The sequence below is a fragment of the Callospermophilus lateralis genome, chromosome 2 (genome assembly GCF_048772815.1).
Source record: "Callospermophilus lateralis isolate mCalLat2 chromosome 2, mCalLat2.hap1, whole genome shotgun sequence".
NCBI lineage: Eukaryota > Metazoa > Chordata > Mammalia > Rodentia > Sciuridae > Callospermophilus > Callospermophilus lateralis.
The window spans coordinates 13,979,735-13,997,014 of record NC_135306.1 but is presented as its reverse complement, the minus strand read 5'-3'; the positions used below and the strand labels follow the sequence as shown (position 1 = coordinate 13,997,014).

General features: G+C 42.5%; 1 protein-coding gene and 1 pseudogene across 6 annotated transcripts in view; one reads left to right on the top strand and one right to left on the bottom strand.

Moving 5' to 3' along the window:
* Cdk5rap2 (CDK5 regulatory subunit associated protein 2) overlaps positions 1 to 17,280 on the bottom strand; it is a 186,539-nt gene that overhangs the window by 105,046 nt on the left and 64,213 nt on the right. The window lies entirely within an intron of this gene.
* On the top strand, positions 9,815 to 10,059 carry LOC143390737 (dolichyl-diphosphooligosaccharide--protein glycosyltransferase subunit TMEM258 pseudogene; annotated as a pseudogene).

Here is a 17,280-nt window from a genome sequence, read left to right as displayed (position 1 = left end):
CTCAGATATCCTTTGAGCCAGAGAGAAAGAGAAGGCGGGTTTACTTAGCAAGACTCCACGTCACCTTCAGATTTCCTAGCTTTAGTGAATACTCACCACATGTCCAACCATTTGCTTTTACATATAACAAATAGCAATGTGCTATTACATCTTCTTGGGGTTTTTATTTTTACAGTTTTTAATTAATTTTGTTTTGATTTCTCAGAACATGTTTTGAGGATTCTTTCTGCAAACCAACAAACTATCTTCCAAAAAGGCAGTGGCTAAAGTATCACTGCAAAGTGTTAGTCCCACCCCAAAGTCTAAGTTTTTTATCTTACCACATCCTGGCCAGGAACATTTACTTACTTAACTGTTTGCTAATATAATTGGTATAATGATAATATAATTGGTATAATGATTCTTCAAGAATTTGAATTTGCATTTCCTTGATTGCCAACCCCGTTTCTGTATATCTGACATTTCCCCTCAGATCAACTGTCCTTACTGGCCAAGGATGACAAAATTTTCAAGGACAGCTCTAACAAAAATTCGATCTCTCAAGAATGAATGGCCTGGAGCAGGGACAGAATATTTGCCTAGCACGTGTGAGAGGTGTGGAGCCTGTGTTCCCTCATATTGAATCCTGGCAACACAGTAACTGGTGCAACCAGAATACAGAAGTGACACTGTGCCAGATCCTGGGCCCAGGCCTTAGAAAACTGGTAGCTTCCAACTCCTGCCTCCTGGAGCCCTGTGAGTCCTCCAAGATGACGACTACCCTGACACTGCTCTGCTGAAGAGCCACACACAAGTGCCACGGCTGACAACCCCAGTTAGGCTTAGTTTTCAGTCATCTCCAACAACACACCAGACACATGAGGAAAGAGTCACGGCCCCTCAGGACCAGCCCCCTCACCAGCTGAATGCCATGAGTGACCTGACCACCGCAAGCAGAAAAATCACACAGCTCAGCCCTGCTCAGATCCTTGACCAATAAAGTGAAACATAAGAAAGTTACTGTTTAAGATGATCTGGGGTAATCTCTTACATAGCACCCAGAACACCACTAACTAAATACTTATTAGATAAACAAATGAGCAAATGAATAAAGTAGATGAGATTTCTTTCTTTTTTTCTTTCATTTTTTTTTTTTTATTTCAGTGCTAGGGATTGAACCTAGGGCTTCGCATGTGCTCAGCAAGCACTCTACCACCAAGTCACCCCCCAGCCCTGCTTCTATTTCATGAATGAGGAACAGCACCTGACTGACCCCACTCTCAGATTCCAAAGCCTCTCAGTTCACCCAGACACCATGGCACAGGTTTGTGTCTCTGGCATCACCCACCAATACCTTGATCCTGGTCCATTTAAATGATCTCATCTGACACTCGAGTTTAGAAAATTCCAGATGAAGACTGCTATGAAGAATATCTATATTATGTTAACATTGCCTTTCAGGTATATCTCTTTAAAGTCACAATAAACCTGCATACCATCCTAGAAGATCATGCCTTCTTTTAAATTTTATTTTAGTTATATTGTTTAAGTCTGGCAAATAATAATTATATTTGGGAGTAAAATGTGATGTTTTGATATATGTATACATTGTGGAATGATTATATCAACTAATTAGCATATATATCACTTCAAGTACTTTTTGTAACGACAATGAAAATTTGCCCTTTCAGCAACTTTGAAATATGTAATAATTAGTTATGCTAATAAATAAATATTAATTATGCTTAGTATGTGGTATAATAGATCTAGAAAACTTATTCCTCCTAAGAAACTCTGGACCCCTTGGTCAACACCTCTATCCTTCCCCACCAGCCACAGTCTTTGGTCACCACCATGATACTCTCTACTCCTGCAGGTTCACCTCAGATTCCAGCTTCATCCATACTATCACAAATTAAAGGATTTCATCCTTTTTGGTAACTAAATATTATTCTATTGTAAAAATATACCACATTTTCCTTATCCATGCATCAGGTGAAGACACTCTTGACTACTGTGAATAACGCTGAGATGAACATGCAAGTGGACCACCCGGTGCTCACATCAGCCCTTCCCAGTGCAGACTCACATACTCAGAAGCAAGATCACCAAATCATATGACACTCCTATGTTTGGTTCTGAGGAACCTCTGAACTGTCCTCCATACTGATTCACATTCCTACCAACAGCATTCAAGAGTTCCTTTCCTCCAATCCTCCACAACAACTGTTATCTTTCATCTTCTTAGTCACCACCATTCTAACGCATGTGGCATGTGAAGAGTGTCTCAGTGTGATTTTAATTTGCATTTCCATGATGATCAGGATGTTGAGCATTTTATTAATATACTAGTTGGCTACTTGTATGTCTTCATTTGAGAAAAGTCGGCTCCAGTCCTTCCCCTTTCTTCATCAGGTTATTTGTTTCCTTGCTACTGAGTGGCATTCCTTGTATATTTAAGGTTCAGATGCTTTCCCCTAGCCTCCAGGCTGTCTGTCCACTCTTGTACCTGGTCCCCTGCTATGTGCTTTTCAACTTGTTGAGTCCCCTTGGTCTGTTTCTGCTTTTGTCTACAGTGCTTTTGGGATAAGAGCCAAAAAGCCACTGCCCAAACCAATGTTATGGAGCCTTTCCTCTGAGTTTTCCTCTACTAGTTAGTTTCACAGTTTCAGGTCTTGCATTTAAGTTTTTAATCTATTTTAAGTTGATTTTTTTATGTGGTGTGAGACAAAGATCTAATGTCACTCTTCATGTAAGTATCATTTGTCCCAGTACCATTTATTGAAGACACTATCCATTTTTATGCCAGTACCATGACATTTTGATTATGAAAGCTTTGTAGTATAGCCGTCCTCCTAATTTTAAAATGTCCAGGTATCACAGTCTATAGAGAGGGTACACCATTCCCAGGCACCATTTTCCAGACTAAGTGCCTTCCTCTATATATACACTTGTCAGATCCATATTTTAATGTCTAGTTCAAATTCTAGCACATATGTGTACGTTCAGTAATCTTTTACTCTATTCTCCTTGCCATGTGCATTTAAATTTTTAACTCAGTTACCTAGGCTAAGAACTTCTTAACCTAGTGATAAAAGGCTACTCATGTTGTACCACATTTCTCCCACATGCCCTCCAAACATAACAGAAGACAGTGTGAAAATGAACTGCTCCAGAATTCCACAAAGGACATGTAGCTCTGTCATCCCCAAGATTAAGGGTTCTTAATCTGAGGTGCACTGACTGAACCCTGAGATCCTACACAAGTTTGTCCATGTACATACTTCTAGGGACAGGACCCACAGCATCATCAACCTTGAGGAAATTCAATACACCCGTAAATATAAACCACCTCTTCTTTTAAATCATTGGTAATAGAAACCACCATTTTCTGAGCACCAGCGACAGCCCAGCTTTAGCCAGGGCTTTTTCCATGAAATCACTCTAACCTCTCTGAAAGCCTGTGTGGTATTATTAATGCCGCTTTTACAGAAAGGAAACTAAAGCTCACAGAGATGGTAAAATTTTGCCAAAGCTTTACAAACAAACTCTAATGCTAAAATTCAAAACCAAACCAGTGTAACCACAAATTCTGTGTTCTTTCCACCCAACTGCACTATTGCGAAGACCAAAGGAAGTATAAAACCAGTGTGTGACCTGGCTTTCAAGGTCAACAATTCCAACATCCCAAGCGAATTTTATAATTTCTCAAGGACTTGGGCTGATGGAATATCCAGACTGACACTGAGGCCCTCCTCCAAATGAAAGAGGCAGGACCAAGGATGCTGCACCTCTTATGAAGAGCAGTCAGATAAGGCTTAAAGCAGAGAGGCCACTGGGAAGGGAGGAGGTGTGCACAGAGGTGGCCTTGAGGAGAAGCGGCTGCCATGGCAACACAAAGCCGCCGACAGGCTCCTGTTCCCGCAACCCATGGAGTTATAATAAATGTTTTGGGGAGGCATGGAGACAGCATGTCTTGCCTGAGCAAAACAATCAGAACTGAAAATTGATAATCTTGGGTTTTTTCCCCAACCCTACTTCAATATTCCTGGGTTGTGAAGACAGGAAGACCTTGCCTTGCATCGTGGCTCTAGGCTAATCAGCTGTGTGACCACAGATAGGGAACTTAGATTTTTATGAGTATGTCCTTTCCAGAAATGATAATGATGTGGACTCCTTTGAAGGTTAGTTAAATGGGGGAATGCAGGACAGGTGCCCAGCACAGAGGCTGGGGCAGAGCAAACCATTCTGTCTCATCCCTCTCTCCCCTCCCTGGTTTCCTCTGATGGCTGCAGGGTTCAGCGCTTGTCTCTCCCTCTCACACACACCTTATCATCCAATGGGTCACCCAAACCTCAAGGTACAGCACACCCTGGGTAGAGAGCACAGGAGAAATGAAGAGTGAGGATTTAGAGCTCTTCATGGCCAAGAGCCTCAAACCTGACCTGTCACCCCTCCTTCCACCCCAGAGTTCCCAAAGGGACTGTACAAAGAAGCAAGAGCAGAAGGGGAGTCGAAGTACAACTCCGACAATTCCAAATCCAAAGCTGAACTTTCTTAGGCAATTTAAGATCCGAGGTATTGCTGTCATTGTTACTGTTCCCGGAGGGGCGCGTGCAGCTTAATGGAGCTGCCCAGTCCTCTTAGGCAAGTGGATAAAGACAGACGACCACTGAGGAGTGAGGGAGTCAGCCTGCCATACCAGGTGCAGCCCCCCAGGCCTGAAGAGGAAAGCAAGCAAATCCAGAACTTGGGTTCTTCCTGAATGTACAATGAACACCTGCACCTTCATTAACTAGGACAGCCCAGTGAATACCCTGGACTCTGGATAATCTGATTAGCAACTCTCCTCTTCATGAGGGATCCAAGTGGAAGAAGGGTAGAAGCTGTAGCCACTAGGAGACAAGAGCATCCCTTCCCCTCGCTCACTCAGCCCCTCTTCTCCCTGCACCCAGCTGCCAATGCCTTCTTCATACAGCAGCTCCCTGGGGCACCACAGTGGCTTCCTCACTGGTCTCCCTGTCTCTGGGTTTATCCGGCCAAATCCTGTAGACCTCTGATCATCCTTCTGCTCAGAACCCTTCAATAACTCCAAATCAATTGCAGAACAAAGCCCTCGTAGCAGGTAGCTCCTTCCAGACTCCTGCAGTGGCTCCAGCCTTATCTACAACCAGCCCCCTCCCCTGGCCACTTATTCACACACTTTCCAGGCTCTGCCTGTATCCACCCAGTCCCCTCCACCTGGTAAAAATGTCGTAAAATTCTCATCAATTACACTTAGAGATGGTGGCATACCATGTTCAAGGCCCAAGCCCAAGTGCCATCTCTTCCACAAAGCCCTCCCTGATTAGTCTGGCCCTAGCCAACATCCTCCCAGAATACCATCTACCACTCTGATCTACAAAACTCTACAGCACTCAGAAGAGTGCAGGGCACAGTTACCCAGGACCTCATTCAACTCAACAACAACCCTAAGAAGCAGGTATTCTGATCATACCCATTTCGTCAATCAGAGTGCTGCCGTTCAAACAGTTCAAGCCACTTAAGCTAAATATCAGGTAAAAAGTGGTAAAACAAGAATTTAAAACCCAGTCTATCCTCCAAAAGATCAGAACTCTCTAATAACAGACTCCAAAGTTATCAAAATGTCTGAAATGTCAGATAAAAAACCCAAAAGAATGATTCTTAAAAACTTGAAGAGATCCAAGAACATGGATAAACAGTTAAATGAATTTAGAAAAGTAATGCAGGATATGAATGAGAAATTCAGCAGAGATAAAGATTCTGAAAAAGAACCAATCAGAAATCTTAGAAATGAAGAACTCAAAAATTCAGTTGAAAGTCTCAACAACAGACTACATCAAGTAGAAGGAAAACTATCAAAGCTTGAAGACAGGTCTTTTAAAAATCACAGACAGACATAAATAAAAATATATATAAGAAAGAATAAAGAGAACATTCAAAATCTTTGGGACAACATTAAAAAAAAAAAAATCAAACACCTGCATCATTAGGATACCCAAAGGGGAAGAAATGATGGTTAAGGCCACAGAAAACCTACTCAATGAAATGATAGCGGAAACCTTCCCTATCTCGGGAATGCCATGGGATCTAGGTATAGGAGGCTAGAAAACCTCACATAGACATGACCAGAAAAGATCCTCACCACACACCATGTTCGACTCAAACTGTCAAAAGTATAAGACAGCCAGGCGTGGTGGACCATGCCTGTAATCCCAGCAGACTGGGAGGCTGACACAGGAGAATTGCAATTTCAAAGCCAGCCTCAGCAACTTAGCAAAGTACTTAGCCACTCAGGAAAACCCCATCTCTAAATAAAATATAAAAAAAGGTCTGGGGACATGGCTCAGTGAGTGAGCACCCCTGAGTTAAATCGTCAGTACCAAAAAAAAAAAAAAAAAAAAAAGTATAAGATGAAGAAGGAATTTTTAAATCTGCACATTCCCCAGGGCAACCCCATTAGACTAACAACAGATTTCTCAGCATCAACCTTACAGGTCAGGAGGTACTGAATGATGTATTTCAAGTCCTCAAAGAAAAGAACTACCAACCAAGATTACTACACCAAGCAAGGCTGATTTAACAGACATTTACAGAACATATCATCTAACAGCTGCAAAAACACATTCTTTTCATCAATGCGAGAAACATTCTCTGGAACAGACCATAATTAAGGTACAAAACAAGCCTTAAGAATTTAAAAAAATTGAAATCATATCATGTACCTTTTTTATCACAATGGAATCAAACTAGAAATCAACAACAAGAGAAGTTTTGGAAATTATATAAATACATGGAAACTGTATTTATACACATCCTTCCAAGGCACACCCCTGGTGACACTCCTCCTCCATCCATGCCCCACCAGCCTTTGGTTACCACCCAATCAGTCCACTCAAACTAGGATGGTCTGATTAGGTTACAATCTAATTATTCTACCTCTGAATACACTTGAATTAACACAGGAGCTTTTCAAGGACACTTAATACCTAAACCGTAACAACCAAAAACAAATAATGAGAGCAAATAAAATTAAAGTCTCCCAACAAAGACAAGTCCAAGATCAGATGACTTCACTGCTGAATTTTGCCAAACTTTTAAACAGCTAACATTGATGCTTCTCAAACTATTCCTCAGAATTGAAAGGGAAGGGACACTTCTAAACTCATTTACAAGGCCAGCATTGTCCTGGTACCAAAATCTGACAAGGACACAATAAAAAGAATAGACCACGGTGTCTGGTGGTCACAAAATTCTCAACAAAATACTAGCAAATCAAATTCAACAGCACATCGAAAAGATCAGATGCCTTGATGAAGTTGGTTTAATTCCAGGGATTCAAGAATGGTTCAACATACCCAAATCAATAAACAATATATCCCATAAATAAAAAATATAAATCATATGATCATCTCCACAGATGCAGAAAAGGCAGTTGATAAAATTCAACATCCCTTCATGATAAAAACCCCACATAAATTACTTACAGAGCAATCAGACCTCAACATAATGAAAGCTGTATATGACAGACTCACAGCCAACACCTACTACATGGGAGAAAACTGAAAGCACTTCCTCTAGGATCAGGAACAAGGCAAGTGTGCTCTCTACTCTTATTCAGTATAGTATTAGGAATTTTAGCCAGGGAAATTAAGCAAGAGAAAGAAATAAAAGGCATACAGACGATGAGATTCTATACAGAGAAAAACCCGAAGATTTCACCAAACAACCATTAGATCTGATAAATTTAGCAAAGTAACAGGATACAAATCAACGCACAAAAATCAGTAGCTTTTCTATACACCAATAATGAATTTGCTAAGAAAGAAATCACAAAAACAATCCTATTCACAGGAGTCACAAAAAAATAATAAAATACTTAGGAGTACACTTAACCAAGGAAGTAAAAGACCTCTACAATGAAAACTGCAAAATACTGAAGACAGAAACTAAAGAAGACACTGTAGGGTGAAATGATCTCCCATGTTCATGGACCAGAGGAATTGATATAATCAATGCCCATACTTCCCAAAGCAAGCTACTGTTTCAATGCAAATACCATCAACATACAAATGACATTCTTCAGAGAGCTAGGAAAAAAATCCTAAAATTCATGGAAGCATAAAAAAAAAAAAAAAAAAAAAAAATAGCCAAAAACAAACTTGAGCAAAAATTTAAAAAAAAAAAATAGAGCTAGAGGCACAGTACCAGATTTCAAGACATACTACAGGACCATGGTAACAAAACAATATGGTATTAGCATAAAAACAGACACACCAATGGAACAGAACAGAGGACTCAGAAATAAATCCATGCATCTGCTGCAGCCATGACTCTTGACTTAGACGCCCAAACGTACATTGAAGAAAGGACAGCCTCTTCAACAAATGGTGCTAGGAAAACTGGAAGTCCACATGCAGAAGACAGAAACTCAGCCCCTAATTCTCATGCTGCATAAAAAGAAATTCAACTTAAAATGGATCAATGACCTTAATGTAACATTTACCACTCTGAAACTACTAGAGGAAACAGTTGAAGATACTGGCAGAATCAGCAATTTCCTGGATAGGACTCCAAAAGCATAGGAAACAAAAGCAAAAACTAACAAACGGAATTCCCCCAGGATACAAAGCCTCTGCACAGCTAGGAAACAGGAGAGGAGACAGCCCACAGGATGGAGGAAACCTCTGCCAGTTATTCAAATGACAGAGGATTAATATCCAGGATATATAAAGAACTCCAAAAAAGGACAACAAAAAAGTAATTCAACTTCAAAAGTGGGGAAATGATCTGAATAGATACTTCCCAAAAGAAGTACAAATAGTCAATAAATAACATGAAAAAAATGTTCAAAATGATTAGCCATCAGGGAAACAAATTAAAACTACAATGAGATTCCATCTCACCTCAATTAGAACAGCTGTTATCAAAAAAAAAAAAAAAAAACCCAGCAAATGCTGGTGAGGATGAGGATAAAAAGGGCCACTTACACACTGTTGCTGAGAATGTAAATCAGCATAGCCACCTCGGAAAACAGTATGGAAGTTTCTCAGAAAACTAAAAAATAGATTTACCATACGATCCAGCCACACACTCTGGGTATATACTAGAAGGAACTGAAATCAGTGTACTATAAAGATATTTGCAAATCCATGTTTATCAAGGCACTATCTACAATAGGCAAGTTATATAATAAACTTACTAGATGCTATCAATGGATGAAAGGATAAGGAAAATGTGGTATCATTACATATGGAGTATTATTCAGTCATAATGGAAAACAAAACCATATCACTTGCAGGAAAATGGATGAAACTGAAGAGCATCATGTTAATAAGCCGGACTCAAAGCAAGCACTGCACACTTTCTTTCATCTGTGGAATCTAGAGGAGCACAAAAGATGACACGAAAGTAGAAGGGGGCTCTGGAGTAAGGGAAAAGAGGTCAGAGGAGAGGGAAGCAGGGTCAAAGAAGGCAACAGGGAGGGTGAATGTGATCAAAGTATGTCACACGCATTATAAAAATGTCACAACGAAACCCATTACTTTGTGTAATTAATATGTGCTAATTTTTATAATTTTTAAAAACTAAAAAGAGAACAACCATATGATCTAGATATCCCATGTCTAACTATGCATCCAAAAGAAAAGAAGTCAGCATAAAAAAAAGATACCTGCAGGTCCATGTTTATCACTGCGCTACTCACAATATCCAAAGTTATGTAATCAGCCTAGGTACCTGTCAACAAATGCATGGATAAAGAAAATATTGTTCTTCCGGTGGCAGAGTGGCAGATTACTATGTGCAGGGCAAAATGGAGCTTGAGGCCATGAGCAGACAGATACACCAGCCCAGTAAAGCCAGCTGTCTTCCCCCATCTGACTGTGGTGCTTCTGGCTACTGGCATGTTCTTCACCTCCTGGTTCTTCGTTTTTCGAGGTTACCTCCACCACGTACACATGGGATATCTACAAAGAGCTCCTCATCTCCTTGGTGGCCTCACTCTCTATGGGCTAAGGAGTCCTCTTCTTCCTTCTCTGGGTCGGCATCTACGTGTGAGCTCCCAAGGGTAACCACCAAGTGGCTTCACTAAATCCCTGCTTTTGTAAATTAATTTTTTTTTTTTTACTGTTGCTAGAAGTATCCCACCTACTGCTCAAATATAGGCAGATGTGTGACAAAAAAAAAAAAAGAAAAAATAATACAAGTACACAATGGAGTATTACTCAGCCATAAAGAGTAAAACCCTGTCATTGAAAATACCACACGCTAACTCTCATAAGTAGAAACTAAAGAATAAAATCTTGATCTAGAAGTAAAAGGATTATTAAAGAATGTGAAAGAATAGGTGAGGGTAGAGATGAGTAAAAGCAGCTGGGTAGACACAGTGGATCAATAGTAGATCAATGCATGATGTACACAAGCATAAACATATCACCATGAATCCCGTTAATTTGCACAATTAACACATGTAATAAAAAATAAAAATGAAACCTGTTATGTATTCTTTTTTATCACTCCAGTGGTATTTCAAATGGAGCCCAAGAAATTCAAAGATCAGGAATACCCAAACCTCGCTGGCTAGCAGAGTCACCCAACTACATGTTCCAGGGAACCCCCTACTAGAAATTGATTCAGCTGGCAAGGGGAAGAGGACACAAATTCACATTTTGTTTTAATGCCTAAGAAATCTACAGAGCCCCTTGGATGCACCTGTTTTATTTGCTTATGAACAAGAGCTACTAGAAAAAGTTTGAAAACCCCTATCCTTCATCAGACACCCACCCTGCTTTACAGCAAGAACTGCCACAGCAAGATCTGCATAAGGTCACTGAATGACAGGTGTGAATTTCTACACTAATAGGCGATTTTCCTTGAAGATTCATAGGTGCTCTCGGGGCCAACACTGAGCTGAGAACTGCCTTTGCATATCAGGACTTCTTACAGCATGTCTGATTTTTAAAAAGTGGGTATCCCTTTTGAAGGAAAAATAAAATATACCTACAATCTTAGAATTGCATTAGAAATGAAAAGCCAGGCCATCATACTTCCTTCTCCAGCCAGCTAGTCAGTTTTATAGCTGGCCAGATGGAGAATGAGAAGGTTCTCATCCATCAAATTTCTACCTTATCAGGTTGCACTGTGAGAAAGCCTGTCAAAGTGCTCAGTGGTTACCTTTAAATATACAAAGGAAATTTCTCCAAAATCTTAATGAGGTATAGGTACTTGGTGATGTGAGAAGAATTTCCAGAATTAGTTCAAGACCTGGTGTTCAAACCACGTTCTGTGGAGCCCCATTGCTGTGGAGGAAGCAGTCACAAAGGGAGAGCAAAGGATGCCAGGCCTCCCCCCCACTTCAGCCTGCGCAGCTCCACTTTCAGGTTTTCTCTCCATAAAAGTTCATATGAACAAAGAATTAATATGCTTTAATAAAAGAAAACACACACACACAATGGAAGCCACTGGAGTGAGAAAGTCCTGCCATTGAGAGCTGGCAACCACCCCCATCTAACTGGGGCCCCCTGTGCAGATGACAGAAGTTCAGAGCGGGGCTCCAGGCAGCCCTCCCCAGAACTCCTGGGAAGAAGACACAAAGCAGCGGGAATTCAAACCAGGCAGGCCCAGTGGGGTCAGCACCAGACAGAACACCACACCTTTCTAAAAGCCCACCCACAGGATGTACCCGAGGTCCCGGCCCCCTCCTCCAGCCCCACCTCCTCTTCCCCAAGTGCCAGGCTTATTCAAGCCCCAAGCCTTGGCACAGGCCTTCGCTCTACCAGGAATGCATTTCCACCTCCCAGTCCCTTGGGAAAACAGCTTCTTATCCTTTGAGTCTCCACTCAAATCCATCTCCTCCCTGAAGCCTTCCTCCTCCACAGTCCCAATCTCAGAGCTCCCAAAGCATTCACTCCATCCTGTTATCAGCACTCACCATGCTACATGCATTCTATTACATTTCCCCACTAGGTGCTTTCAGAGAATAGCATATTTGATTTCAGTCCAGTTCTCCCAGTGCCCAGGACAGAGCCTGATACAGAAACAAGAAAATAAGGAACGATAAGAAAAAGGTCTCCCTGTCTGTGCCCTCATAGAGATCATGGCAATTCCTCAGGAAAACTCATGGGGACAGACTTTTAAAGTCAAAGCAGCCTTATGCACGAGCCACCAAGACACTCCAAAGTCTCTCAATCCAAGAGCATTCTGACCCTCTTCCTGGTGGGATCAATGGGCTAGACAGAAACAGACAAGTACTTTCTTCAGTGCAGAGGTTACTGTTGAGCAAGGAGGAAATGTCTAGCTTGGTGACTTGACTGGTAAAGGGCAGACCACATTTGTTAATCAACAGTGTCCAGTAGATTCTTGTGGGCAGTGGTTTGTCTTTCAAAGTCCCAAGTCAGCACCTGCAACAATATTAACAGCAGGAAAACAGCAAAGAAGAAATCTGACCAAGCTGAGCATCTACTTCTCTATACCAGGATCACATGTTTAAATTTTATTCCTCATTTGTTTAATGCTAAGATTAAAATCAACTATATTTTAGGGGAGTAAATGTTCATTTTAAGAGGTTAAGTAGCTGGCATAGAGGTTAAGCACCTCTAAATGAAGCTGCAGTTCCAACCCAAGTCCACACGGACTTCCACTATTCCAAAGAAACCTACTAACATTGCTTCATCTCTCCATTTATTGATCATTTATGGTGTGCCAGGTATTATGCTAAGGGCTATACCCTATCAACTAATCCCTGTTCTTCTGATAAGAAATGGATGCCATGGCTCAGAGAGGCAAACTGTGTGTGAGTGATAGAGCCAGGACTCAAATCGAGCATGACTCTAGTCTCTATGTTCGGGCTCTCTTAAGAAACTAGAATTGTCAGGGACAGAACTTCCTCCAACACAGTTCATTTAAATTGCACGTTATTCTACAAGGATGCCAACTTAAGATCTTCACACCTGATTTTAAAAATAACAGGGGAGAGTCTGAGCCTGGTAAAATCACACCACCACAGCTCTGTGTTCTTGGCCCTAATCAACCACCTGAGACACTGTCTCCAAAGCCACCATGTTTTGATTATGGTTCTCCAAGAGATGTATTAAATGCCATCCCAATCTCCTTTGAAGCCATCCAACAATGAGAAGCATGAGAACTAGAGGAGTTTGGGCTGAAGTTAAACCTCCTGAAGTTAAACCACTCCATGAAAGCACATGGGATCAGCCAGCTGGGTGCAAGTACAACTTTAATTAGATTGGGGGCTTCAACTAGCAAATGCATCCCATGGAGCCAAGTGCCCAAGTACTAAGGCACACACTTGTCAGGACAGCAGTTGACAGGCCCCGTAACAGAGGAGAGCATTACGAGACGTCTGGGGATGCCATCTCAGCCGAGGCCTCACACAGGCTGCAGTGCAGAAAGGCAGAAAGACAGAAAGACAAGACGATGATGCCTCGCTCCTCCTCCTCACCATAGAATACTGAGTGCCCAAGCCAGAGATAGCAAATCTGAAACAAAGAGCTCTCTCTCACCCTTCACCAAACACACACACTCAGGTACACACACAAGCTGGGCTAAAAGGAGAGAGCGTCTTAAGTCTCTTGGGCCAAATAACGTGTCAAAGTTAGAGATGAGAGAGTAGGGAAGAGAAAATCCCAGCAGCATCGCCATCACAGGCCACAGAGGCTAGGACACTTCAACAACACCGTGAGCACAATGAATTGTGAATACAGGGGTTTTGTTTGTTTGCAAAGGTCTTCTGAATTTCCTTAAAGCAACATGGGTCCTCTGGCACAAGGAGGTATAGCACAACACAAGGGACCTATCTGAAAGCCTCACTTTTCAACCTATCTCATTATAAAGTAAAAGCGAAAGTGTGCACTCACAAGGCCTAATGATGTGCCTGTGCCATTACAAAGAATGTGCACTGAACAAACTGCACATCTCCCTCAGGACCATACTGAGCCAACTGGCACTGGGTTGCTGCAATTGCAGGCATGATGACCAACAACCCCCTGGCCCAACTCCTCCTGTTCATGCACAATCAGGCTCAGTAAGCCATCTGCCTCTCATCCAAACTGGGCTTCCAGCGAAAGCACTGTCTCCCCCAAAATGCCTAAGACCTGGCACAATGAGACTGGCAACAAATGCTTTTGGCATGAGCTAAGGATAGTTTGATCACAACCAAAAGAATTTATGGACTTTCACAGAAACTAGAACCACCCAATATGGTCCTCTATGAGACCTAAAGTCAGGCCTCATCTGTAAACCCGGCTGCAGTATTTCCAATTGATTTTGAAGCTCTTGTCCAAGAAAGAGATAACGGGAAATAAACAGCTATATACAGTCCCAGGAACTGAAACCTCAATGTGCACAAGCTCAGTGCCGTGGGCAGAGCTGACCAGCCCTGTGCAGAGCTGTCTGTGGAATGGGGGCTGCGGAGGGCTCTGCACACCACAGTTCTCCTCACACAAGCGCAGAGGCAATTCCTCCTGCAGGCCCCAGTGGCAGCGAAATCATCTTCACATGGTCTTCTTACAGGCACTGGCGACCTTGTGACAGAATTTCCCTTTTTACTCTCCCTGCCAGGAGCTACCAGCTGAATTTTAAGTTCCCTCTTTGCTCCATGCTGCTGTTTCGCCATGCGGCTGTTTTTCCCTTGACCCTGAGTCCTTCATTTTTAATTGCATTGAATTTTACAACCTTCTGTAAACCTTCACAAATGTTTCTGAAACAGAAAGGAACAAATTAAAATTTTCAAGGCTCCAAATAATCAGAACACATCAAGTTGGTTTTCTTAAGGGCATAATTTGCTGGTCTGCTGAATATGTAAAATTCCTTTCTTCCAAAAGCACAAGGTTCTTAACTGGTGGCTCGCCACTGCCATGACATGACATCTTAGGCAAACTCCTGAAATTAATAAGAGTCCACAGACCTGGGTCCGTGTCACATATACAAACCATGGTCAAGCCACTGAAGTTATGAGGCTCAGATGAATCTCTAAAATGGAAATAATATTCTCCGGCCCAAAAACGAGGTTGTGGGCCACACGAGAAAATAGAACAGCTATAAACTACAAGGTGCGACCAACAACTGGAGATCTTGCCTGCTGCGCTTCCATCACTGAATAGCAGTTTCCTTGACTAAAGAAAGTGTTGAAAACGGGGCTGACTGTGGACTGAGAGCAACACTGTGCTTTGGACATCTTCTTACCAGTGTTTTCCTCAGCCTGCCTGTGGGACGCGGTAAAGTTCCAGGCAGCACATGACACCCAAAGCTGAGCACGGGAGTCCTCACAGGGGAACTATGAATGTGCACCAGCGCGAGGAGCCACAGCTGCGCAGCCTGCGCAGGGCCAGGTTCCGGCTCTCCTCCTCGGCGCTCTGGTCTCTCAGACCTGGCTAACAGGTCAGGGAAAGAGCTGTTCCATCTTCTCATTTCCTCATCTCCCAGCTGTCCCTCATCAATCATCCTCTGGCCATCCAGACCACAGATCCTTCTAAACTGCAAATCTAATCCTGTCAATCTTCTGCTTAATTTCCTCCTCGGGGCTCCACAATCTAGAGGTCACGTCCAAGCTCCCAAACTCTTTATCCCAGGCCCTCTGAAGGCCAACTTTCCTCCAGGTAATCTCTAGCCATGGCCCTAGAGGCCACTGCCCTTCATTACAGCCCCAAATTCCTCTTCTCCAAACAAATCATATTCTGTTCCTCTGCCTTCAGTACAAAATCCCCCTTAGCGGCACCTACTTGTTGACCTTCAGCTCAAACTTCAGACCAATTCCAAAGTTACAATCCTCAGGAACCCTCTCTGGTCCTATAAGCCACTTCCTTTCTCTGTGCTCCCAGGGTAGTGTGTCCCCATCTCTGTTGTAGAATCGTGCCCACAGCCAGGAGAGGGTCTGTACAATGGATCCAATGCTGCCAAATGTATAAATGATCGCTTTGCTTTGCCAGGGAAGAAGGAGAGGCTACTAAGAGGACTGGGTTTTTGTCCCATTGTTTCAAACCAAAAGCAACACCAGTAGCAGCTGGCAAGTGGGAGGCACTCAGGTTAATTAATTAAAGAGCCTAGTAAACAGAAACAGCTGATGAGATATGCAAGGCTAGAGGGTTATGCTCCACCTGTGCCTATCCTTCACCAGGAAGCAAAACTGGCACCCCAACAAGTCTCCCCAGAATCCACACCCTACAATCTGATGCAAAACATTCTCATGAAATGGACACAGCCAAATTCTTAGACTATAACCAGAAGTGAAGCAGACATACCATTGGGATGCAATATATATATGTGCGAAATGAAGAACACCTTCCCAAATCATCCTATCAGACACATATGTAGGACCTGATGAGAAGTCAGGAAACTCTGAGCCCCAGGAGTGCGGACCTGAGTGAAGCACTCAGCCTGCACAGCTGTTGCTTTGTTCGGCCCAGGGCGTTGCAACCAAGTACTACTTCCTAGGCGCCTGCTCACCTGCCTCCAAACATGTGGCACTAGAGAGGCTGCCAATGAAGGTATACACATGTGCACACACACACTCCTGTCAAAGCAGATGGCATGTGACCCACGCTGGGCTTCCCAGTACCTCACCTTCTGGCAATCCTGACAGGAAGACCTCGGGGTAGTGGAGTGTGAGAGTCCTCCGTCCTGTGATTCCAGCAGGGCTGGCAGCGACAGGTCCCACTACTTGGACCTGGAGTTAACCAATGCAAGAAAAAGCAGCCATCTCTCAGAGACGTCCGCCCTTCCAGCAACTTCACTACACAAAACAATGCATTTCCCTTTCACCAAAGCCAGTCAGCTAGGTACCTGCTGCTTCCAAGGAGCCCAACCCTTCCTAGCACAATCCTGGCCCCCGAGTCCTTGCCAAATATTTTAACCTGCTTATGAAAATGTACACATATTATGCAGAAGTGCATCTTATGTCAGCAGCAGAGCAAAATTCTTTTAGAAGCACCAGGGTTTTTATGAATAAGTGAATTATGGATCCAACAATGTTATAGAGAGATTTCAAATGCTGACCAAATGATAAGGTTAAAAAAAAGAAGCACATAGTATATATATGAATGTATAATTACATGTGTGCATGTATCTCCCTACCTGCTCACCATCCAAATTTTACTAAATAAACATTTTTATGATGACAGGGGCAGGAGACTATTTTAAGCCAAATAAATAAATAAATAAATAAGAATCCAACAGTGAAGAACATTGGAATGAACCATGAAAACTTCAACTCCATAAAGGACCTCTGGCCAGGCTTTTCTTTGCCTCATTCCTAAGGAACACTAC